Here is a 23980-nt window from a genome sequence, read left to right on the forward strand (position 1 = left end):
ACAGGGATTTAGAGGAGGGACAGGGAGTTAGAGGAGGGACAGGGAGTTAGAGGAGGGACAGGGATTTAGAGGAGTGACATGGAGTTAGAGGAGGGACAGGGAGTTAGAGGAGGGACAGGGATTTAGAGGAGGGACAGGGAGTTAGAGGAGGGACAGGGAGTTAGAGGAGGGACAGGGAGTTAGAGGAGGGACAGGGATTTAGAGGAGGGACAGGGATTTAGAGGAGGGAAAGGGAGTTAGAGGAGGGACAGGGAGTTAGAGGAGGGACGGGGAGTTAGAGGAGGGACTGGAGTTAGAGGAGGGACAGGGAGTTAGAGGAGGGACAGTGAGTTAGAGGAGGGACAGGGATTTAGAGGAGGGACAGGGATTTAGAGGAGGGACAGGGAGTTAGAGGAGGGACAGGGAGTTAGAGGAGGGACAGGGATTTAGAGGAGGGACAGGGAGTTAGAGGAGGGACAGGAGTTAGAGGAGGGACAGGGAGTTAGAGGAGGGGCAGGGAGTTAGAGGAGGGACAGGGAATTAGAGGAGGGAAAGGGAGTTACAGGAGGGACAGGGAGTTAAAGGAGGGACAGGGAGTTAGAGGAGGGACAGGGAGTTAGAGCAGGGAGAGGGAGTTAGAGGAGGGACAGGGAGTTAGAGGAGGGAGAGCGAGTTAGAGGTGGGACAGGGAGTTAGAGGAGGGACAGGGAGTTAGAGGAGGTAGAGGGAGTTAGAGTAGGGACTGGAGTTAGAGGAGGGACAGGGAGTTAGAGGAGGGAGAGGAGTTAGAGGAGGGACAGGGAGTTAGAGGAGGGACAGGGAGTTAGAGGAGGGACAGGAGTTAGAGGAGGGAGTGCGATTAGAGGAGGGAGTGGGAGTTAGAGGAGGGACCGGGAGTTAGAGGAGGGAAAGCGAGTTAGAGGAGTGACAGGGAGTTAGAGGAGAGACTGGAGTTAGAGGAGGGACTGGAGTTAGAGGAGGGACAGGGAGTTAGAGGAGGGACAGCGAGGTAGAGGAGTGACAGGGAGTTGGAGGAGGGACAGGGAGTTAGAGGAGGGAGAGGGAGTTAGAGGAGGGACAGGGAGTTAGAGGAGGGAGAGGGAGTTAGAAGAGGGACAGGGAGTTAGAGGAGGGAAAGGGAGTTAGAGGAGGGACAGGGAGTTAGAGGAGGGACAGGGAGTTAGAGGACGGACAGGGAGTTAGAGGAGGGACGGGGAGTTGCAGGAGGGACAGAGATCTAGAGGAGGGAGAGGGAGTTAGAGGAGGGACAGGATTTAGAAGAGGGACAGGAGTTAGAGGAGGGACGAGGAGTTAGAGGAGGGACAGGGATTTAGAGGAGGGACAGGGAGTTAGAGGAGGGACAGGGAGTTAGAGGAGGGACAGGGATTTAGAGGAGTGACATGGAGTTAGAGGAGGGACAGGGAGTTAGAGGAGGGACAGGGATTTAGAGGAGGGACAGGGAGTTAGAGGAGGGACAGGGAGTTAGAGGAGGGACAGGGAGTTAGAGGAGGGACAGGGATTTAGAGGAGGGACAGGGATTTAGAGGAGGGAAAGGGAGTTAGAGGAGGGACAGGGAGTTAGAGGAGGGACGGGGAGTTAGAGGAGGGACTGGAGTTAGAGGAGGGACAGGGAGTTAGAGGAGGGACAGTGAGTTAGAGGAGGGACAGGGATTTAGAGGAGGGACAGGGATTTAGAGGAGGGACAGGGAGTTAGAGGAGGGACAGGGAGTTAGAGGAGGGACAGGGATTTAGAGGAGGGACAGGGAGTTAGAGGAGGGACAGGAGTTAGAGGAGGGACAGGGAGTTAGAGGAGGGGCAGGGAGTTAGAGGAGGGACAGGGAATTAGAGGAGGGAAAGGGAGTTACAGGAGGGACAGGGAGTTAAAGGAGGGACAGGGAGTTAGAGGAGGGACAGGGAGTTAGAGCAGGGAGAGGGAGTTAGAGGAGGGACAGGGAGTTAGAGGAGGGAGAGCGAGTTAGAGGTGGGACAGGGAGTTAGAGGAGGGAGAGGAGTTAGAGGAGGGACGAGTTAGAGGAGGGACAGGGAGTTAGAGGAGGGACAGGAGTTAGAGGAGGGACAGGGAGTTAGAGGAGGGACAGGGAGTTAGAGGAGGGACAGGGAATTAGAGGAGGGACTGGGAGTTAGAGGAGGGACAGGAGTTAGAGGAGGGACAGGGATTTAGAGGAGGGACAGGGAGTTAGAGGAGGGACAGGAGTTAGAGGAGGGACAGGAGTTAGAGGAGGGACAGGAGTTAGAGGAGGGACAGGGAGTTAGAGGAGGGACAGGGAGTTAGAGGAGGGACAGGGAGTTAGAGGAGGGACAGGTAGTTAGAGGAGGGACAGGAGTTAGAGGAGGGACAGGGAGTTAGAGGAAGGACTGGGAGTTAGAGGAGGGACAGGAGTTAGAGGAGGGACAGAGAGTTAGAGGAGGGAGAGGGAGTTAGAGGAGGGACAGAGAGTTAGAGGAGGGACAGAGAGTTAGAGGAGGGAGAGGGAGTTAGAGGAGAGACAGAGAGTTAGAGGGGGGATAGGGAGTTAGAGGAGGGACAGGAGTTAGAGGAGGGACAGGGAGTTAGAGGAGGGACTGGGAGTTAGAGGAGGGACAGGAGTTAGAGGAGGGACAGAGAGTTAGAGGAGGGAGAGGGAGTTAGAGGAGGGACAGAGAGTTAGAGGAGGGACAGAGAGTTAGAGGAGGGAGAGGGAGTTAGAGGATAGACAGAGTTATGGGAGGGACAGTGAGTTAGAGGAGGGACAGAGAGTTAGAGGAGGGAGAGGGAGTTAGAGGAGGGAGAGGGAGTTAGAGGAGGGAGAGGGAGTTAGAGAAGGGACAGGGTGTTAGAGGAGGGACAGGGAGTTAGAGGAGGGACAGGGTGTTAGAGGAGGGACAGGAGTTAGAGGAGGGACAGGGAGTTAGAGGAGGGACAGGCAGTTAGAGGAGGTAGAAGGAGTTAGAGGAGGGAGAGGGAGTTAGAGGAGGGATAGGGAGTTAGTGGAGGGACAGGGAGTTAGAGGAGGGACAGGGAGTTAGAGGAAGGACTGGAGTTAGAGGAGGGACAGGGAGTTAGAGGAGGGACAGGGAGTTAGAGGAGGGAGAGGGAATTAGAGGAGGGACAGGGAGTTAGAGGAGGGACAGGGAGTTAGAGGAGGGACAGGAGTTAGAGGAGGGACGGGGAGTTAGAGGAGGGACAGTGAGTTAGAGGAGGGACTGGAGTTAGAGGAGGGACAGGGAGTTAGAGGAGGGACAGTGAGTTAGAGGAGGGACAGTGAGTTAGAGGAGGGACTGGAGTTAGAGGAGGGACAGGGAGTTAGAGGAGGGACAGTGAGTTAGAGGAGGGAGAGGGAATTAGAGGAGGGACAGGGAGTTAGAGGAGGGACAGGGAGTTAGAGGAGGGAGAGGGAGTTAGAGGAGGGACAGGAGTTAGAGGAGGGACAGGGAGTTAGAGGAGGGACAGGGAGTTAGAGGAGGGACAGGGAGTTCGAGGAGGGACTGGAGTTAGAGGAGGGACAGGGAGTTAGTGGAGGGAGAGGGAGTTAGAGGAGGGACAGGGAGTTAGAGGAGGGACAGGCAGTTAGAGGAGGTAGAAGGAGTTAGAGGAGGGAGAGGGAGTTAGAGGAGTGATAGGGAGTTAGAGACGGGACAGGGAGTTAGAGGAGGGACAGGGAGTTAGAGGAGGGACAGGGAGTTAGAGGAGGGACTGGAGTTAGAGGAGGGACAGGGAGTTAGTGGAGGGAGAGGGAGTTAGAGGAGGGACAGGGAGTTAGAGGAGGGACAGGGAGTTAGAGGAGGGACAGGGAGTTAGAGGAGGGACAGGAGTTAGAGGAGGGACAGGGAGTTAGAGGAGGGATAGCGAGTTAGTGGAGGGACAGGAGTTAGAGAAGGGACAGGGAGTTAGAGGAGGGATAGGGAGTTAGTGGAGTGACAGGAGTTAGAGGAGGGACAGGGAGTTAGAGGAGGGACTGGAGTTAAAGGAGGGACAGGGAGTTAGAGGAGGGACAGGGAGTTAGAGGAGGGACAGGAGTTAGAGGAGGGACAGGGAGTTTGAGGAGGGAGAGGGAATTAGAGGAGGGACAGGGAGTTAGAGGAGGGACAGGTAGTTAGAGGAGGGACAGGGAGTTAGAGGAGGGACAGGGAGTTAGTGGAGGGACAGGGAGTTAGAGGAGGGACAGTGAGTTAGAGGAGGGACAGGGAGTTAGAGGAGGGACAGGGAGTTAGAGGAGGGACAGGAGTTGGAGGAGGGACGGGGAGTTAGAGGAGGGACAGGGAGGTAGAGGAGGGACAGGGAGTTACAGGAGGGACAGGAGTTAGAGGAGGGACGGGGAGTTAGAGGAGGGACAGTGAGTTAGAGGAGGGACTGGAGTTAGAGGAGGGACAGGGAGTTAGAGGAGGGACAGGGAGTTAGAGGAGGGAGAGGGAGTTAGAGGAGGGACAGGAGTTAGAGGAGGGACAGGGAGTTAGAGGAGGTAGAAGGAGTGAGAGGAGGGAGAGGGAGTTAGAGGAGTGATAGGGAGTTAGAGGCGGGACAGGGGGTTAGAGGAGGGACAGGGAGTTAGAGGAGGGACAGGGAGTTAGAGGAGGGACTGGAGTTAGAGGAGGGACAGGGAGTTAGTGGAGGGAGAGGGAGTTAGAGGAGGGACAGGGAGTTAGAGGAGGGACAGGGAGTTAGAGGAGGGACAGGGAGTTAGAGGAGGGACAGGAGTTAGAGGAGGGACAGGGAGTTAGAGGAGGGATAGCGAGTTAGTGTAGGGACAGGAGTTAGAGAAGGGACAGGGAGTTAGAGGAGGGATAGGGAGTTAGTGGAGTGACAGGAGTTAGAGGAGGGACAGGGAGTTAGAGGAGGGACTGGAGTTAAAGGAGGGACAGGGAGTTAGAGGAGGGACAGGGAGTTAGAGGAGGGACAGGAGTTAGAGGAGGGACAGGGAGTTTGAGGAGGGAGAGGGAATTAGAGGAGGGACAGGGAGTTAGAGGAGGGACAGGTAGTTAGAGGAGGGACAGGGAGTTAGAGGAGGGACAGGGAGTTAGTGGAGGGACAGGGAGTTAGAGGAGGGACAGTGAGTTAGAGGAGGGACAGGGAGTTAGAGGAGGGACAGGGAGTTAGAGGAGGGACAGGGAGTTAGAGGAGGGAGAGGAGTTAGAGGAGGGAGAGGGAGTTAGAGGAGGGACAGGGAGTTAGAGGAAGGACAGGGAGTTAGAGGACAGACAGGGAGTTAGAGGAGGGACAGGGAGTTAGAGGAGGGAGAGGGAGCTAGAGGAGGGACAGGGAGTTAGCGGAGGGATAGGGAGTTAGTGGAGTGACAGGAGTTAGAGGAGGGACAGGGAGTTAGAGGAGGGACTGGAGTTAAAGGAGGGACAGGGAGTTAGAGGAGGGACAGGGAGTTAGAGGAGGGACAGGGAGTTAGAGGAGGGACAGGGAGTTAGAGGAGGGACAGGGATTTGGAGGAGAGACAGGGAGTTAGAGGAGGACAGGGAGTTAGAGGAGGGACGGGGAGTTAGAGGAGGGACAGGAGTTAGAGGAGGGACGGGGAGTTAGAGGAGGGACAGTGAGTTAGAGGAGAGACTGGAGTTAGAGGAGGGACAGGGAGTTAGAGGAGGTACAGGGAGTTAGAGGAGGGACATTGAGTTAGAGGAGGGACAGGGAATTAGAGGAGGGACAGGGAGTTAGAGGAGGGACAGGGAGTTAGAGGAGGGAGAGGGAGTTAGAGGAGGGACAGGAGTTAGAGGAGGGACAGGGAGTTAGAGGAGGGACAGGGAGTCAGAGGAGGGACAGGGAGTTAGAGGTGGGACTGGAGTTACAGGAGGGATAGGGAGTTAGAGGAGGGAGAGGGAGTTAGAAGAGGGACAGGGAGTTAGAGGAGGGACAGGGAGTTAGAGGAGGTAGAGGGAGTTAGAGTAGGGACTGGAGTTAGAGGAGGGACAGGGAGTTAGAGGAGAGAGAGGAGTTAGAGGAGGGACAGGGAGTTAGAGGAGGGACAGGGAGTTAGAGGAGGGACAGGAGTTAGAGGAGGGAGTGCGATTAGAGGAGGGAGTGGGAGTTAGAGGAGGGACCGGGAGTTAGAGGAGGGAAAGCGAGTTAGAGGAGTGACAGGGAGTTAGAGGAGAGACTGGAGTTAGAGGAGGGACTGGAGTTAGAGGAGGGACAGGGAGTTAGAGGAGGGACAGCGAGGTAGAGGAGTGACAGGGAGTTGGAGGAGGGACAGGGAGTTAGAGGAGGGAGAGGGAGTTAGAGGAGGGACAGGGAGTTAGAGGAGGGAGAGGGAGTTAGAAGAGGGACAGGGAGTTAGAGGAGGGAAAGGGAGTTAGAGGAGGGACAGGGAGTTAGAGGAGGGACAGGGAGTTAGAGGACGGACAGGGAGTTAGAGGAGGGACGGGGAGTTGCAGGAGGGACAGAGATCTAGAGGAGGGAGAGGGAGTTAGAGGAGGGACAGGATTTAGAGGAGGGACAGGAGTTAGAGGAGGGACGAGGAGTTAGAGGAGGGACAGGGATTTAGAGGAGGGACAGGGAGTTAGAGGAGGGACAGGGAGTTAGAGGAGGGACAGGGATTTAGAGGAGTGACATGGAGTTAGAGGAGGGACAGGGAGTTAGAGGAGGGACAGGGATTTAGAGGAGGGACAGGGAGTTAGAGGAGGGACAGGGAGTTAGAGGAGGGACAGGGAGTTAGAGGAGGGACAGGGATTTAGAGGAGGGACAGGGATTTAGAGGAGGGAAAGGGAGTTAGAGGAGGGACAGGGAGTTAGAGGAGGGACGGGGAGTTAGAGGAGGGACTGGAGTTAGAGGAGGGACAGGGAGTTAGAGGAGGGACAGTGAGTTAGAGGAGGGACAGGGATTTAGAGGAGGGACAGGGATTTAGAGGAGGGACAGGGAGTTAGAGGAGGGACAGGGAGTTAGAGGAGGGACAGGGATTTAGAGGAGGGACAGGGAGTTAGAGGAGGGACAGGAGTTAGAGGAGGGACAGGGAGTTAGAGGAGGGGCAGGGAGTTAGAGGAGGGACAGGGAATTAGAGGAGGGAAAGGGAGTTACAGGAGGGACAGGGAGTTAAAGGAGGGACAGGGAGTTAGAGGAGGGACAGGGAGTTAGAGCAGGGAGAGGGAGTTAGAGGAGGGACAGGGAGTTAGAGGAGGGAGAGCGAGTTAGAGGTGGGACAGGGAGTTAGAGGAGGGAGAGGAGTTAGAGGAGGGACGAGTTAGAGGAGGGACAGGGAGTTAGAGGAGGGACAGGAGTTAGAGGAGGGACAGGGAGTTAGAGGAGGGACAGGGAGTTAGAGGAGGGACAGGGAATTAGAGGAGGGACTGGGAGTTAGAGGAGGGACAGGAGTTAGAGGAGGGACAGGGATTTAGAGGAGGGACAGGGAGTTAGAGGAGGGACAGGAGTTAGAGGAGGGACAGGAGTTAGAGGAGGGACAGGAGTTAGAGGAGGGACAGGGAGTTAGAGGAGGGACAGGGAGTTAGAGGAGGGACAGGGAGTTAGAGGAGGGACAGGTAGTTAGAGGAGGGACAGGAGTTAGAGGAGGGACAGGGAGTTAGAGGAAGGACTGGGAGTTAGAGGAGGGACAGGAGTTAGAGGAGGGACAGAGAGTTAGAGGAGGGAGAGGGAGTTAGAGGAGGGACAGAGAGTTAGAGGAGGGACAGAGAGTTAGAGGAGGGAGAGGGAGTTAGAGGAGAGACAGAGAGTTAGAGGGGGGATAGGGAGTTAGAGGAGGGACAGGAGTTAGAGGAGGGACAGGGAGTTAGAGGAGGGACTGGGAGTTAGAGGAGGGACAGGAGTTAGAGGAGGGACAGAGAGTTAGAGGAGGGAGAGGGAGTTAGAGGAGGGACAGAGAGTTAGAGGAGGGACAGAGAGTTAGAGGAGGGAGAGGGAGTTAGAGGATAGACAGAGTTATGGGAGGGACAGTGAGTTAGAGGAGGGACAGAGAGTTAGAGGAGGGAGAGGGAGTTAGAGGAGGGAGAGGGAGTTAGAGGAGGGAGAGGGAGTTAGAGAAGGGACAGGGTGTTAGAGGAGGGACAGGGAGTTAGAGGAGGGACAGGGTGTTAGAGGAGGGACAGGAGTTAGAGGAGGGATGGGGAGTTAGAGGAGGGACAGGGAGTTAGAGGATAGACAGGAGTTAGAGGCGGGACAGGGAGTTAGAGGACAGAGAGGGAGTTAGAGGAGTGACAGGAGTTAGCGGAGGAACAGGGAGTTAGAGGAGGGAGAGGGATTTAGAGGAGGGAGAGGGATTTAGAGGAGGGACAGGGAGTTAGAGGAGGGAGAGGGAGTTATAGGAGGGACAGGGAGTTAGAGGAGGGACAGGAGTTAGAGGAGGGACAGGGAATTAGAGGAGGGATAGGGAGTTAGTGGAGTGACAGGAGTTAGAGGAGGGACAGGGAGTTAGAGGAGGGACTGGAGTTAGAGGAGGGACAGGGAGTTAGAGGAGGGACAGGGAGTTAGAGGAGGGAGAGGGAATTAGAGGAGGGACAGGGAGTTAGAGGAGGGACAGGGAGTTAGAGGAGGGACCGGGAGGTAGAGGAGGGACAGGGAGTTAGAGGAGCGACAGGGAGTTAGAGGAGGGACAGGGAGTTAGAGGAGGGACAGGGATTTGGAGGAGAGACAGGGAGTTAGAGGAGGGACAGGGAGTTAGTGGAGGGACAGGGAGTTAGAGGAGGGAGAGGGAGTTAGAGGAGGGAGAGGGAGTTAGAGGAGGGACAGGGAGTTAGAGGAGGGACAGGGAGTTAGAGGAGGGACAGGAGGAGGGACAGGGAGTTAGAGGAGGGACAGGAGTTAGAGGAGGGACTGGGAGTTAGAGGAGGGACAGGAGTTAGAGGAGGGACAGGGAGTTAGAGGAGGGACAGGGAGTTAGAGGAGGGACAGGAGTTAGAGGAGGGACGGGGAGTTAGGGGAGGGACAGGGAGGTAGAGGAGGGACAGGGAGTTAGAGGAGGGACAGGAGTTAGAGGAGGGACGGGGAGTTAGATGAGGGACTGGAGTTAGAGGAGGGACAGGGAGTTAGAGGAGGGACAGTGAGTTAGAGGAGGGACAGGGAATTAGAGGAGGGACAGGGAGTTAGAGGAGGGACAGGGAGTTAAAGGAGAGAGAGGGAGTTAGAGGAGAGACAGGAGTTAGAGGAGGGACAGGGAGTTAGAGGAGGGACAGGGAGTTAGAGGAGGGACAGGGAGTTAGAGGAGGGACTGGAGTTAGAGGAGGGACAGGGAGTTAGTGGAGGGAGAGGGAGTTAGAGGAGGGACAGGGAGTTAGAGGAGGGACAGGGAGTTAGAGGAGGGACTGGAGTTAGAGGAGGGACAGGGAGTTAGTGGAGGGAGAAGGAGTTAGAGGAGGGACAGGGAGTTAGAGGAGGGACAGGGAGTTAGAGGAGGGACAGGGAGTTCGAGGAGGGACAGGGAGTTAGAGGAGGGAGAGGGAGTAAGAGGAGGGACAGGGAGTTAGAGGAGGGACAGGAGTTAGAGGAGGGACAGGGAATTAGAGGAGGGATAGGGAGTTAGTGGAGTGACAGGAGTTAGAGGAGGGACAGGGAGTTAGAGGAGGGACTGGAGTTAGAGGAGGGACAGGGAGTTAGAGGAGGGACAGGGAGTTAGAGGAGGGAGAGGGAATTAGAGGAGGGACAGGGAGTTAGAGGAGGGACAGGGAGTTAGAGGAGGGACCGGGAGTTAGAGGAGGGACAGGGAGTTAGAGGAGGGAGAGGGAGTTAGAGGAGGGAGAGGGAGTTAGAGGAGGGACAGGGAGTTAGAGGAGGGACAGGGAGTTAGAGGAGGGACAGGAGGAGGGACAGGGAGTTAGAGGAGGGACAGGAGTTAGAGGAGGGACAGGGAGTTAGAGGAGGGACAGGGAGTTAGAGGAGGGACAGGAGTTAGAGGAGGGACGGGGAGTTAGAGGAGGGACAGGGAGGTAGAGGAGGGATAGGGAGTTAGAGGAGGGACAGGAGTTAGAGGAGGGACGGGGAGTTAGATGAGGGACTGGAGTTAGAGAAGGGACAGGGAGTTAGAGGAGGGACAGTGAGTTAGAGGAGGGACAGGGAATTAGAGGAGGGACAGGGAGTTAGAGGAGGGACAGGGAGTTAAAGGAGGGAGAGGGAGTTAGAGGAGAGACAGGAGTTAGAGGAGGGACAGGGAGTTAGAGGAGGGACAGGGAGTTAGAGGAGGGATAGGGAGTTAGAGGAGGGACTGGAGTTAGAGGAGGGACAGGGAGTTAGTGGAGGGAGAGGGAGTTAGAGGAGGGACAGGGAGTTAGAGGAGGGACAGGGAGTTAGAGGAGGGACTGGAGTTAGAGGAGGGAGAGGGAGTTAGTGGAGGGAGAGGGAGTTAGAGGAGGGACAGGAGTTAGAGGAGGGACAGGGAGTTAGAGGAGGGATAGCGAGTTAGTGGAGGGCCAGGAGTTAGAGAAGGGACAGGGAGTTAGAGGAGGGATAGGGAGTTAGTGGAGTGACAGGAGTTAGAGGAGGGACAGGGAGTTAGAGGAGGGACTGGAGTTAAAGGAGGGACAGGGAGTTAGAGGAGGGACAGGGAGTTAGAGGAGGGACAGGGAGTTAGAGGAGGGAGAGGGAGTTAGAGGAGGGACAGGAGTTAGAGGAGGGACAGGGAGTTAGAGGAGGGACAGGGAGTCAGAGGAGGGACAGGGAGTTAGAGGTGGGACTGGAGTTACAGGAGGGATAGGGAGTTAGAGGAGGGAGAGGGAGTTAGAGGAGGGACAGGGAGTTAGAGGAGGGACAGGGAGTTAGAGGAGGTAGAGGGAGTTAGAGTAGGGACTGGAGTTAGAGGAGGGACAGGGAGTTAGAGGAGGGAGAGGAGTTAGAGGAGGGACAGGGAGTTAGAGGAGGGACAGGGAGTTAGAGGAGGGACAGGAGTTAGAGGAGGGAGTGCGATTAGAGGAGGGAGTGGGAGTTAGAGGAGGGACCGGGAGTTAGAGGAGGGAAAGCGAGTTAGAGGAGTGACAGGGAGTTAGAGGAGAGACTGGAGTTAGAGGAGGGACTGGAGTTAGAGGAGGGACAGGGAGTTAGAGGAGGGACAGCGAGGTAGAGGAGAGACAGGGAGTTGGAGGAGGGACAGGGAGTTAGAGGAGGGAGAGGGAGTTAGAGGAGGGACAGGGAGTTAGAGGAGGGAGAGGGAGTTAGAAGAGGGACAGGGAGTTAGAGGAGGGAAAGGGAGTTAGAGGAGGGACAGGGAGTTAGAGGACGGACAGGGAGTTAGAGGAGGGACGGGGAGTTGCAGGAGGGACAGAGATCTAGAGGAGGGAGAGGGAGTTAGAGGAGGGACAGGATTTAGAGGAGGGACAGGAGTTAGAGGAGGGACGAGGAGTTAGAGGAGGGACAGGGATTTAGAGGAGGGACAGGGAGTTAGAGGAGGGACAGGGAGTTAGAGGAGGGACAGGGATTTAGAGGAGTGACATGGAGTTAGAGGAGGGACAGGGAGTTAGAGGAGGGACAGGGATTTAGAGGAGGGACAGGGAGTTAGAGGAGGGACAGGGAGTTAGAGGAGGGACAGGGAGTTAGAGGAGGGACAGGGATTTAGAGGAGGGACAGGGATTTAGAGGAGGGAAAGGGAGTTAGAGGAGGGACAGGGAGTTAGAGGAGGGACAGTGAGTTAGAGGAGGGACAGGGATTTAGAGGAGGGACAGGGATTTAGAGGAGGGACAGGGAGTTAGAGGAGGGACAGGGAGTTAGAGGAGGGACAGGGATTTAGAGGAGGGACAGGGAGTTAGAGGAGGGACAGGAGTTAGAGGAGGGACAGGGAGTTAGAGGAGGGGCAGGGAGTTAGAGGAGGGACAGGGAATTAGAGGAGGGAAAGGGAGTTACAGGAGGGACAGGGAGTTAAAGGAGGGACAGGGAGTTAGAGGAGGGACAGGGAGTTAGAGCAGGGAGAGGGAGTTAGAGGAGGGACAGGGAGTTAGAGCAGGGAGAGCGAGTTAGAGGTGGGACAGGGAGTTAGAGGAGGGAGAGGAGTTAGAGGAGGGACGAGTTAGAGGAGGGACAGGGAGTTAGAGGAGGGACAGGAGTTAGAGGAGGGACAGGGAGTTAGAGGAGGGACAGGGAGTTAGAGGAGGGACAGGGAATTAGAGGAGGGACTGGGAGTTAGAGGAGGGACAGGAGTTAGAGGAGGGACAGGGATTTAGAGGAGGGACAGGGAGTTAGAGGAGGGACAGGAGTTAGAGGAGGGACAGGAGTTAGAGGAGGGACAGGAGTTAGAGGAGGGACAGGGAGTTAGAGGAGGGACAGGGAGTTAGAGGAGGGACAGGGAGTTAGAGGAGGGACAGGTAGTTAGAGGAGGGACAGGAGTTAGAGGAGGGACAGGGAGTTAGAGGAAGGACTGGGAGTTAGAGGAGGGACAGGAGTTAGAGGAGGGACAGAGAGTTAGAGGAGGGAGAGGGAGTTAGAGGAGGGACAGAGAGTTAGAGGAGGGACAGAGAGTTAGAGGAGGGAGAGGGAGTTAGAGGAGGGACAGAGAGTTAGAGGGGGGATAGGGAGTTAGAGGAGGGACAGGAGTTAGAGGAGGGACAGGGAGTTAGAGGAGGGACTGGGAGTTAGAGGAGGGACAGGAGTTAGAGGAGGGACAGAGAGTTAGAGGAGGGAGAGGGAGTTAGAGGAGGGACAGAGAGTTAGAGGAGGGACAGAGAGTTAGAGGAGGGAGAGGGAGTTAGAGGATTGACAGAGTTATGGGAGGGACAGTGAGTTAGAGGAGGGACAGAGAGTTAGAGGAGGGAGAGGGAGTTAGAGGAGGGAGAGGGAGTTAGAGGAGGGAGAGGGAGTTAGAGAAGGGACAGGGTGTTAGAGGAGGGACAGTGAGTTAGAGGAGGGACAGGGTGTTAGAGGAGGGACAGGAGTTAGAGGAGGGATGGGGAGTTAGAGGAGGGACAGGGAGTTAGAGGATAGACAGGAGTTAGAGGCGGGACAGGGAGTTAGAGGACAGACAGGGAGTTAGAGGAGTGACAGGAGTTAGCGGAGGAACAGGGAGTTAGAGGAGGGAGAGGGATTTAGAGGAGGGAGAGGGATTTAGAGGAGGGACAGGGAGTTAGAGGAGGGAGAGGGAGTTATAGGAGGGACAGGGAGTTAGAGGAGGGGCAGGAGTTAGAGGAGGGACAGGGAATTAGAGGAGGGATAGGGAGTTAGTGGAGTGACAGGAGTTAGAGGAGGGACAGGGAGTTAGAGGAGGGACTGGAGTTAGAGGAGGGACAGGGAGTTAGAGGAGGGACAGGGAGTTAGAGGAGGGAGAGGGAATTAGAGGAGGGACAGGGAGTTAGAGGAGGGACAGGGAGTTAGAGGAGGGACCGGGAGTTAGAGGAGGGACAGGGAGTTAGAGGAGGGACAGGGAGTTAGAGGAGGGACAGGGAGTTAGAGGAGGGACAGGGATTTGGAGGAGAGACAGGGAGTTAGAGGAGGGACAGGGAGTTAGTGGAGGGACAGGGAGTTAGAGGAGGGAGAGGGAGTTAGAGGAGGGAGAGGGAGTTAGAGGAGGGACAGGGAGTTAGAGGAGGGACAGGGAGTTAGAGGAGGGACAGGAGGAGGGACAGGGAGTTAGAGGAGGGACAGGAGTTAGAGGAGGGACTGGGAGTTAGAGGAGGGACAGGAGTTAGAGGAGGGACAGGGAGTTAGAGGAGGGACAGGGAGTTAGAGGAGGGACAGGAGTTAGAGGAGGGACGGGGAGTTAGAGGAGGGACAGGGAGGTAGAGGAGGGACAGGGAGTTAGAGGAGGGACAGGAGTTAGAGGAGGGACGGGGAGTTAGATGAGGGACTGGAGTTAGAGGAGGGACAGGGAGTTAGAGGAGGGACAGTGAGTTAGAGGAGGGACAGGGAATTAGAGGAGGGACAGGGAGTTAGAGGAGGGACAGGGAGTTAAAGGAGAGAGAGGGAGTTAGAGGAGAGACAGGAGTTAGAGGAGGGACAGGGAGTTAGAGGAGGGACAGGGAGTTAGAGGAGGGACAGGGAGTTAGAGGAGGGACTGGAGTTAGAGGAGGGACAGGGAGTTAGTGGAGGGAGAGGGAGTTAGAGGAGGGACAGGGAGTTAGAGGAGGGACAGGGAGTTAGAGGAGGGACTGGAGTTAGAGGAGGGACAGGGGGTTAGTGGAGGGAGAAGGAGTTAGAGGAGGGACAGGGAGTTAGAGGAGGGACAGGGAGTTAGAGGAGGGACAGGGAGTTCGAGGAGGGACAGGGAGTTAGAGGAGGGAGAGGGAGTAACAGGAGGGACAGGGAGTTAGAGGAGGGACAGGAGTTAGAGGAGGGACAGGGAATTAGAGGAGGGATAGGGAGTTAGTGGAGTGACAGGAGTTAGAGGAGGGACAGGGAGTTAGAGGAGGGACTGGAGTTAGAGGAGGGACAGGGAGTTAGAGGAGGGACAGGGAGTTAGAGGAGGGAGAGGGAATTAGAGGAGGGACAGGGAGTTAGAGGAGGGACAGGGAGTTAGAGGAGGGACCGGGAGTTAGAGGAGGGACAGGGAGTTAGAGGAGGGACAGGGAGTTAGAGGAGGGACAGGGAGTTAGAGGAGGGACAGGGATTTGGAGGAGAGACAGGGAGTTAGAGGAGGGACAGGGAGTTAGTGGAGGGACAGGGAGTTAGAGGAGGGAGAGGGAGTTAGAGGAGGGAGAGGGAGTTAGAGGAGGGACAGGGAGTTAGAGGAGGGACAGGGAGTTAGAGGAGGGACAGGAGGAGGGACAGGGAGTTAGAGGAGGGACAGGAGTTAGAGGAGGGACTGGGAGTTAGAGGAGGGACAGGAGTTAGAGGAGGGACAGGGAGTTAGAGGAGGGACAGGGAGTTAGAGGAGGGACAGGAGTTAGAGGAGGGACGGGGAGTTAGAGGAGGGACAGGGAGGTAGAGGAGGGACAGGGAGTTAGAGGAGGGACAGGAGTTAGAGGAGGGACGGGGAGTTAGATGAGGGACTGGAGTTAGAGGAGGGACAGGGAGTTAGAGGAGGGACAGTGAGTTAGAGGAGGGACAGGGAATTAGAGGAGGGACAGGGAGTTAGAGGAGGGACAGGGAGTTAAAGGAGGGAGAGGGAGTTAGAGGAGAGACAGGAGTTAGAGGAGGGACAGGGAGTTAGAGGAGGGACAGGGAGTTAGAGGAGGGATAGGGAGTTAGAGGAGGGACTGGAGTTAGAGGAGGGACAGGGAGTTAGTGGAGGGAGAGGGAGTTAGAGGAGGGACAGAGAGTTAGAGGAGGGACAGGGAGTTAGAGGAGGGACTGGAGTTAGAGGAGGGACAGGGAGTTAGTGGAGGGAGAGGGAGTTAGACGAGGGACAGGGAGTTAGAGGAGGGACAGGGAGTTAGAGGAGGGACAGGGAGTTAGAGGAGGGACAGGAGTTAGAGGAGGGACAGGGAGTTAGAGGAGGGATAGCGAGTTAGTGGAGGGCCAGGAGTTAGAGAAGGGACAGGGAGTTAGAGGAGGGATAGGGAGTTAGTGGAGTGACAGTAGTTAGAGGAGGGACAGGGAGTTAGAGGAGGGACTGGAGTTAAAGGAGGGACAGGGAGTTAGAGGAGGGACAGGGAGTTGGAGGAGGGACAGGAGTTAGAGGAGGGACAGGGAGTTTGAGGAGGGAGAGGGAATTAGAGGAGGGACAGGGAGTTAGAGGAGGGACAGGTAGTTAGAGGAGGGACAGGGAGTTAGAGGAGGGACAGGGAGTTAGTGGAGGGACAGGGAGTTAGAGGAGGGACAGTGAGTTAGAGGAGGGACAGGGAGTTAGAGGAGGGACAGGGAGTTAGAGGAGGAACAGGGAGTTAGAGGAGGGACAGGAGTTGGAGGAGGGACGGGGAGTTAGAGGAGGGACAGGGAGGTAGAGGAGGGACAGGGAGTTAGAGGAGGGACAGGAGTTAGAGGAGGGACGGGGAGTTAGAGGAGGGACAGTGAGTTAGAGGAGGGACTGGAGTTAGAGGAGGGACAGGGAGTTAGAGGAGGGACAGTGAGTTAGAGGAGGGACAGGGAATTAGAGGAGGGACAGGGAGTTAGAGGAGGGACAGGGAGTTAGAGGAGGGAGAGGGAGTTAGAGGAGGGACAGGAGTTAGAGGAGGGACAGGGAGTTAGAGGAGGGACAGGGAGTCAGAGGACGGACAGGGAGTTACAGGAGGGACTGATGTTAGAGGAGGGACAGGGAGTTAGTGGAGGGAGAGGGAGTTAGAGGAGGGACAGGGAGTTAGAGGAGGGACAGGGAGTTAGAGGAGGTAGAAGGAGTTAGAGGAGGGAGAGGGAGTTAGAGGAGTGATAGGGAGTTAGAGGCGGGACAGGGAGTTAGAGGAGGGACAGGGAGTTAGAGGAGGGACAGGGAGTTAGAGGAGGGACTGGAGTTAGAGGAGGGACAGGGAGTTAGTGGAGGGAGAGGGAGTTAGAGGAGGGACAGGGAGTTAGAGGAGGGACTGGAGTTAGAGGAGGGACAGGGAGTTAGTGGAGGGAGAGGGAGTTAGAGGAGGGACAGGGAGTTAGAGGAGGGAAAGGCAGTTAGAGGAGGTAGAAGGAGTTAGAGGAGGGAGAGGGAGTTAGAGGAGGGATAGGGAGTTAGTGGAGGGACAGGGAGTTAGAGGAGGGACAGGGAGTTAGAGGAAGGACTGGAGTTAGAGGAGGGACAGGGAGTTAGAGGAGGGACAGGGAGTTAGAGGAGGGAGAGGGAATTAGAGGAGGGACAGGGAGTTAGAGGAGGGACAGGGAGTTAGAGGAGGGACAGGAGTTAGAGGAGGGACGGGGAGTTAGAGGAGGGACAGTGAGTTAGAGGAGGGACTGGAGTTAGAGGAGGGACAGGGAGTTAGAGGAGGGACAGTGAGTTAGAGGAGGGACAGTGAGTTAGAGGAGGGACTGGAGTTAGAGGAGGGACAGGGAGTTAGAGGAGGGACAGTGAGTTAGAGGAGGGAGAGGGAATTAGAGGAGGGACAGGGAGTTAGAGGAGGGACAGGGAGTTAGAGGAGGGAGAGGGAGTTAGAGGAGGGACAGGAGTTAGAGGAGGGACAGGGAGTTAGAGGAGGGACAGGGAGTTAGAGGAGGGACAGGGAGTTCGAGGAGGGACTGGAGTTAGAGGAGGGACAGGGAGTTAGTGGAGGGAGAGGGAGTTAGAGGAGGGACAGGGAGTTAGAGGAGGGACAGGCAGTTAGAGGAGGTAGAAGGAGTTAGAGGAGGGAGAGGGAGTTAGAGGAGTGATAGGGAGTTAGAGACGGGACAGGGAGTTAGAGGAGGGACAGGGAGTTAGAGGAGGGACAGGGAGTTAGAGGAGGGACTGGAGTTAGAGGAGGGACAGGGAGTTAGAGGAGGGACAGGGAGTTAGAGGAGGGAGAGGGAATTAGAGGAGGGACAGGGAGTTAGAGGAGGGACAGGGAGTTAGAGGAGGGACCGGGAGTTAGAGGAGGGACAGGGAGTTAGAGGAGGGACAGGGAGTTAGAGGAGGGACAGGGAGTTAGAGGAGGGACAGGGATTTGGAGGAGAGACAGGGAGTTAGAGGAGGGACAGGGAGTTAGTGGAGGGACAGGGAGTTAGAGGAGGGAGAGGGAGTTAGAGGAGGGAGAGGGAGTTAGAGGAGGGACAGGGAGTTAGAGGAGGGACAGGGAGTTAGAGGAGGGACAGGAGGAGGGACAGGGAGTTAGAGGAGGGACAGGAGTTAGAGGAGGGACTGGGAGTTAGAGGAGGGACAGGAGTTAGAGGAGGGACAGGGAGTTAGAGGAGGGACAGGGAGTTAGAGGAGGGACAGGAGTTAGAGGAGGGACGGGGAGTTAGAGGAGGGACAGGGAGGTAGAGGAGGGACAGGGAGTTAGAGGAGGGACAGGAGTTAGAGGAGGGACGGGGAGTTAGATGAGGGACTGGAGTTAGAGGAGGGACAGGGAGTTAGAGGAGGGACAGTGAGTTAGAGGAGGGACAGGGAATTAGAGGAGGGACAGGGAGTTAGAGGAGGGACAGGGAGTTAAAGGAGAGAGAGGGAGTTAGAGGAGAGACAGGAGTTAGAGGAGGGACAGGGAGTTAGAGGAGGGACAGGGAGTTAGAGGAGGGACAGGGAGTTAGAGGAGGGACTGGAGTTAGAGGAGGGACAGGGAGTTAGTGGAGGGAGAGGGAGTTAGAGGAGGGACAGGGAGTTAGAGGAGGGACAGGGAGTTAGAGGAGGGACTGGAGTTAGAGGAGGGACAGGGGGTTAGTGGAGGGAGAAGGAGTTAGAGGAGGGACAGGGAGTTAGAGGAGGGACAGGGAGTTAGAGGAGGGACAGGGAGTTCGAGGAGGGACAGGGAGTTAGAGGAGGGAGAGGGAGTAACAGGAGGGACAGGGAGTTAGAGGAGGGACAGGAGTTAGAGGAGGGACAGGGAATTAGAGGAGGGATAGGGAGTTAGTGGAGTGACAGGAGTTAGAGGAGGGACAGGGAGTTAGAGGAGGGACTGGAGTTAGAGGAGGGACAGGGAGTTAGAGGAGGGACAGGGAGTTAGAGGAGGGAGAGGGAATTAGAGGAGGGACAGGGAGTTAGAGGAGGGACAGGGAGTTAGAGGAGGGACCGGGAGTTAGAGGAGGGACAGGGAGTTAGAGGAGGGACAGGGAGTTAGAGGAGGGACAGGGAGTTAGAGGAGGGACAGGGATTTGGAGGAGAGACAGGGAGTTAGAGGAGGGACAGGGAGTTAGTGGAGGGACAGGGAGTTAGAGGAGGGAGAGGGAGTTAGAGGAGGGAGAGGGAGTTAGAGGAGGGACAGGGAGTTAGAGGAGGGACAGGGAGTTAGAGGAGGGACAGGAGGAGGGACAGGGAGTTAGAGGAGGGACAGGAGTTAGAGGAGGGACTGGGAGTTAGAGGAGGGACAGGAGTTAGAGGAGGGACAGGGAGTTAGAGGAGGGACAGGGAGTTAGAGGAGGGACAGGAGTTAGAGGAGGGACGGGGAGTTAGAGGAGGGACAGGGAGGTAGAGGAGGGACAGGGAGTTAGAGGAGGGACAGGAGTTAGAGGAGGGACGGGGAGTTAGATGAGGGACTGGAGTTAGAGGAGGGACAGGGAGTTAGAGGAGGGACAGTGAGTTAGAGGAGGGACAGGGAATTAGAGGAGGGACAGGGAGTTAGAGGAGGGACAGGGAGTTAAAGGAGGGAGAGGGAGTTAGAGGAGAGACAGGAGTTAGAGGAGGGACAGGGAGTTAGAGGAGGGACAGGGAGTTAGAGGAGGGATAGGGAGTTAGAGGAGGGACTGGAGTTAGAGGAGGGACAGGGAGTTAGTGGAGGGAGAGGGAGTTAGAGGAGGGACAGGGAGTTAGAGGAGGGACAGGGAGTTAGAGGAGGGACTGGAGTTAGAGGAGGGACAGGGAGTTAGTGGAGGGAGAGGGAGTTAGACGAGGGACAGGGAGTTAGAGGAGGGACAGGGAGTTAGAGGAGGGACAGGGAGTTAGAGGAGGGACAGGAGTTAGAGGAGGGACAGGGAGTTAGAGGAGGGATAGCGAGTTAGTGGAGGGCCAGGAGTTAGAGAAGGGACAGGGAGTTAGAGGAGGGATAGGGAGTTAGTGGAGTGACAGTAGTTAGAGGAGGGACAGGGAGTTAGAGGAGGGACTGGAGTTAAAGGAGGGACAGGGAGTTAGAGGAGGGACAGGGAGTTGGAGGAGGGACAGGAGTTAGAGGAGGGACAGGGAGTTTGAGGAGGGAGAGGGAATTAGAGGAGGGACAGGGAGTTAGAGGAGGGACAGGTAGTTAGAGGAGGGACAGGGAGTTAGAGGAGGGACAGGGAGTTAGTGGAGGGACAGGGAGTTAGAGGAGGGACAGTGAGTTAGAGGAGGGACAGGGAGTTAGAGGAGGGACAGGGAGTTAGAGGAGGAACAGGGAGTTAGAGGAGGGACAGGAGTTGGAGGAGGGACGGGGAGTTAGAGGAGGGACAGGGAGGTAGAGGAGGGACAGGGAGTTAGAGGAGGGACAGGAGTTAGAGGAGGGACGGGGAGTTAGAGGAGGGACAGTGAGTTAGAGGAGGGACTGGAGTTAGAGGAGGGACAGGGAGTTAGAGGAGGGACAGTGAGTTAGAGGAGGGACAGGGAATTAGAGGAGGGACAGGGAGTTAGAGGAGGGACAGGGAGTTAGAGGAGGGAGAGGGAGTTAGAGGAGGGACAGGAGTTAGAGGAGGGACAGGGAGTTAGAGGAGGGACAGGGAGTCAGAGGACGGACAGGGAGTTACAGGAGGGACTGATGTTAGAGGAGGGACAGGGAGTTAGTGGAGGGAGAGGGAGTTAGAGGAGGGACAGGGAGTTAGAGGAGGGACAGGGAGTTAGAGGAGGTAGAAGGAGTTAGAGGAGGGAGAGGGAGTTAGAGGAGTGATAGGGAGTTAGAGGCGGGACAGGGAGTTAGAGGAGGGACAGGGAGTTAGAGGAGGGACAGGGAGTTAGAGGAGGGACTGGAGTTAGAGGAGGGACAGGGAGTTAGTGGAGGGAGAGGGAGTTAGAGGAGGGACAGGGAGTTAGAGGAGGGACTGGAGTTAGAGGAGGGACAGGGAGTTAGTGGAGGGAGAGGGAGTTAGAGGAGGGACAGGGAGTTAGAGGAGGGAAAGGCAGTTAGAGGAGGTAGAAGGAGTTAGAGGAGGGAGAGGGAGTTAGAGGAGGGATAGGGAGTTAGTGGAGGGACAGGGAGTTAGAGGAGGGACAGGGAGTTAGAGGAAGGACTGGAGTTAGAGGAGGGACAGGGAGTTAGAGGAGGGACAGGGAGTTAGAGGAGGGAGAGGGAATTAGAGGAGGGACAGGGAGTTAGAGGAGGGACAGGGAGTTAGAGGAGGGACAGGAGTTAGAGGAGGGACGGGGAGTTAGAGGAGGGACAGTGAGTTAGAGGAGGGACTGGAGTTAGAGGAGGGACAGGGAGTTAGAGGAGGGACAGTGAGTTAGAGGAGGGACAGTGAGTTAGAGGAGGGACTGGAGTTAGAGGAGGGACAGGGAGTTAGAGGAGGGACAGTGAGTTAGAGGAGGGAGAGGGAATTAGAGGAGGGACAGGGAGTTAGAGGAGGGACAGGGAGTTAGAGGAGGGAGAGGGAGTTAGAGGAGGGACAGGAGTTAGAGGAGGGACAGGGAGTTAGAGGAGGGACAGGGAGTTAGAGGAGGGACAGGGAGTTCGAGGAGGGACTGGAGTTAGAGGAGGGACAGGGAGTTAGTGGAGGGAGAGGGAGTTAGAGGAGGGACAGGGAGTTAGAGGAGGGACAGGCAGTTAGAGGAGGTAGAAGGAGTTAGAGGAGGGAGAGGGAGTTAGAGGAGTGATAGGGAGTTAGAGACGGGACAGGGAGTTAGAGGAGGGACAGGGAGTTAGAGGAGGGACAGGGAGTTAGAGGAGGGACTGGAGTTAGAGGAGGGACAGGGAGTTAGTGGAGGGAGAGGGAGTTAGAGGAGGGACAGGGAGTTAGAGGAGGGACAGGGAGTTAGAGGAGGGACAGGGAGTTAGAGGAGGGACAGGAGTTAGAGGAGGGACAGGGAGTTAGAGGAGGGATAGCGAGTTAGTGGAGGGACAGGAGTTAGAGAAGGGACAGGGAGTTAGAGGAGGGATAGGGAGTTAGTGGAGTGACAGGAGTTAGAGGAGGGACAGGGAGTTAGAGGAGGGACTGGAGTTAAAGGAGGGACAGGGAGTTAGAGGAGGGACAGGGAGTTAGAGGAGGGACAGGAGTTAGAGGAGGGACAGGGAGTTTGAGGAGGGAGAGGGAATTAGAGGAGGGACAGGTAGTTAGAGGAGGGACAGGGAGTTAGAGGAGGGACAGGGAGTTAGTGGAGGGACAGGGAGTTAGAGGAGGGACAGTGAGTTAGAGGAGGGACAGGGAGTTAGAGGAGGGACAGGGAGTTAGAGGAGGGACAGGAGTTGGAGGAGGGGCGGGGAGTTAGAGGAGGGACAGGGAGGTAGAGGAGGGACAGGGAGTTACAGGAGGGACAGGAGTTAGAGGAGGGACGGGGAGTTAGAGGAGGGACAGTGAGTTAGAGGAGGGACTGGAGTTAGAGGAGGGACAGGGAGTTAGAGGAGGGACAGGGAGTTAGAGGAGGGAGAGGGAGTTAGAGGAGGGACAGGAGTTAGAGGAGGGACAGGGAGTTAGAGGAGGTAGAAGGAGTGAGAGGAGGGAGAGGGAGTTAGAGGAGTGATAGGGAGTTAGAGGCGGGACAGGGGGTTAGAGGAGGGACAGGGAGTTAGAGGAGGGACAGGGAGTTAGAGGAGGGACTGGAGTTAGAGGAGGGACAGGGAGTTAGTGGAGGGAGAGGGAGTTAGAGGAGGGACAGGGAGTTAGAGGAGGGACAGGGAGTTAGAGGAGGGACAGGGAGTTAGAGGAGGGACAGGAGTTAGAGGAGGGACAGGGAGTTAGAGGAGGGATAGCGAGTTAGTGTAGGGACAGGAGTTAGAGAAGGGACAGGGAGTTAGAGGAGGGATAGGGAGTTAGTGGAGTGACAGGAGTTAGAGGAGGGACAGGGAGTTAGAGGAGGGACTGGAGTTAAAGGAGGGACAGGGAGTTAGAGGAGGGACAGGGAGTTAGAGGAGGGACAGGAGTTAGAGGAGGGACAGGGAGTTTGAGGAGGGAGAGGGAATTAGAGGAGGGACAGGGAGTTAGAGGAGGGACAGGTAGTTAGAGGAGGGACAGGGAGTTAGAGGAGGGACAGGGAGTTAGTGGAGGGACAGGGAGTTAGAGGAGGGACAGTGAGTTAGAGGAGGGACAGGGAGTTAGAGGAGGGACAGGGAGTTAGAGGAGGGACAGGGAGTTAGAGGAGGGAGAGGAGTTAGAGGAGGGAGAGGGAGTTAGAGGAGGGACAGGGAGTTAGAGGAAGGACAGGGAGTTAGAGCACAGACAGGGAGTTAGAGGAGGGACAGGGAGTTAGAGGAGGGAGAGGGAGCTAGAGGAGGGACAGGGAGTTAGCGGAGGGATAGGGAGTTAGTGGAGTGACAGGAGTTAGAGGAGGGACAGGGAGTTAGAGGAGGGACTGGAGTTAAAGGAGGGACAGGGAGTTAGAGGAGGGACAGGGAGTTAGAGGAGGGACAGGGAGTTAGAGGAGGGACAGGGAGTTAGAGGAGGGACAGGGATTTGGAGGAGAGACAGGGAGTTAGAGGAGGGACAGGGAGTTAGAGGAGGGACGGGGAGTTAGAGGAGGGACAGGAGTTAGAGGAGGGACGGGGAGTTAGAGGAGGGACAGTGAGTTAGAGGAGAGACTGGAGTTAGAGGAGGGACAGGGAGTTAGAGGAGGTACAGGGAGTTAGAGGAGGGACATTGAGTTAGAGGAGGGACAGGGAATTAGAGGAGGGACAGGGAGTTAGAGGAGGGACAGGGAGTTAGAGGAGGGAGAGGGAGTTAGAGGAGGGACAGGAGTTAGAGGAGGGACAGGGAGTTAGAGGAGGGACAGGGAGTCAGAGGAGGGACAGGGAGTTAGAGGTGGGACTGGAGTTACAGGAGGGATAGGGAGTTAGAGGAGGGAGAGGGAGTTAGAAGAGGGACAGGGAGTTAGAGGAGGGACAGGGAGTTAGAGGAGGGAGAGGGAGTTAGAGTAGGGACTGGAGTTAGAGGAGGGACAGGGAGTTAGAGGAGGGAGAGGAGTTAGAGGAGGGACAGGGAGTTAGAGGAGGGACAGGGAGTTAGAGGAGGGACAGGAGTTAGAGGAGGGAGTGCGATTAGAGGAGGGAGTGGGAGTTAGAGGAGGGACCGGGAGTTAGAGGAGGGAAAGCGAGTTAGAGGAGTGACAGGGAGTTAGAGGAGAGACTGGAGTTAGAGGAGGGACTGGAGTTAGAGGAGGGACAGGGAGTTAGAGGAGGGACAGCGAGGTAGAGGAGTGACAGGGAGTTGGAGGAGGGACAGGGAGTTAGAGGAGGGAGAGGGAGTTAGAGGAGGGACAGGGAGTTAGAGGAGGGAGAGGGAGTTAGAAGAGGGACAGGGAGTTAGAGGAGGGAAAGGGAGTTAGAGGAGGGACAGGGAGTTAGAGGAGGGACAGGGAGTTAGAGGACGGACAGGGAGTTAGAGGAGGGACGGGGAGTTGCAGGAGGGACAGAGATCTAGAGGAGGGAGAGGGAGTTAGAGGAGGGACAGGATTTAGAGGAGGGACAGGAGTTAGAGGAGGGACGAGGAGTTAGAGGAGGGACAGGGATTTAGAGGAGGGACAGGGAGTTAGAGGAGGGACAGGGAG

General features: G+C 56.3%; 1 protein-coding gene across 3 annotated transcripts in view; it reads left to right on the forward strand.

The window, feature by feature from the left end:
- pgm5 (phosphoglucomutase 5) overlaps window positions 1–23980 on the forward strand; it is a 591608-nt gene that overhangs the window by 292257 nt on the left and 275371 nt on the right. The gene's annotated exons all lie outside the window — the stretch shown is intronic.

This window comes from Somniosus microcephalus, chromosome 1 (genome assembly GCF_052327205.1).
Source record: "Somniosus microcephalus isolate GS21.2 chromosome 1, FLI_Smic_1.0, whole genome shotgun sequence".
Lineage (NCBI taxonomy): Eukaryota > Metazoa > Chordata > Chondrichthyes > Squaliformes > Somniosidae > Somniosus > Somniosus microcephalus.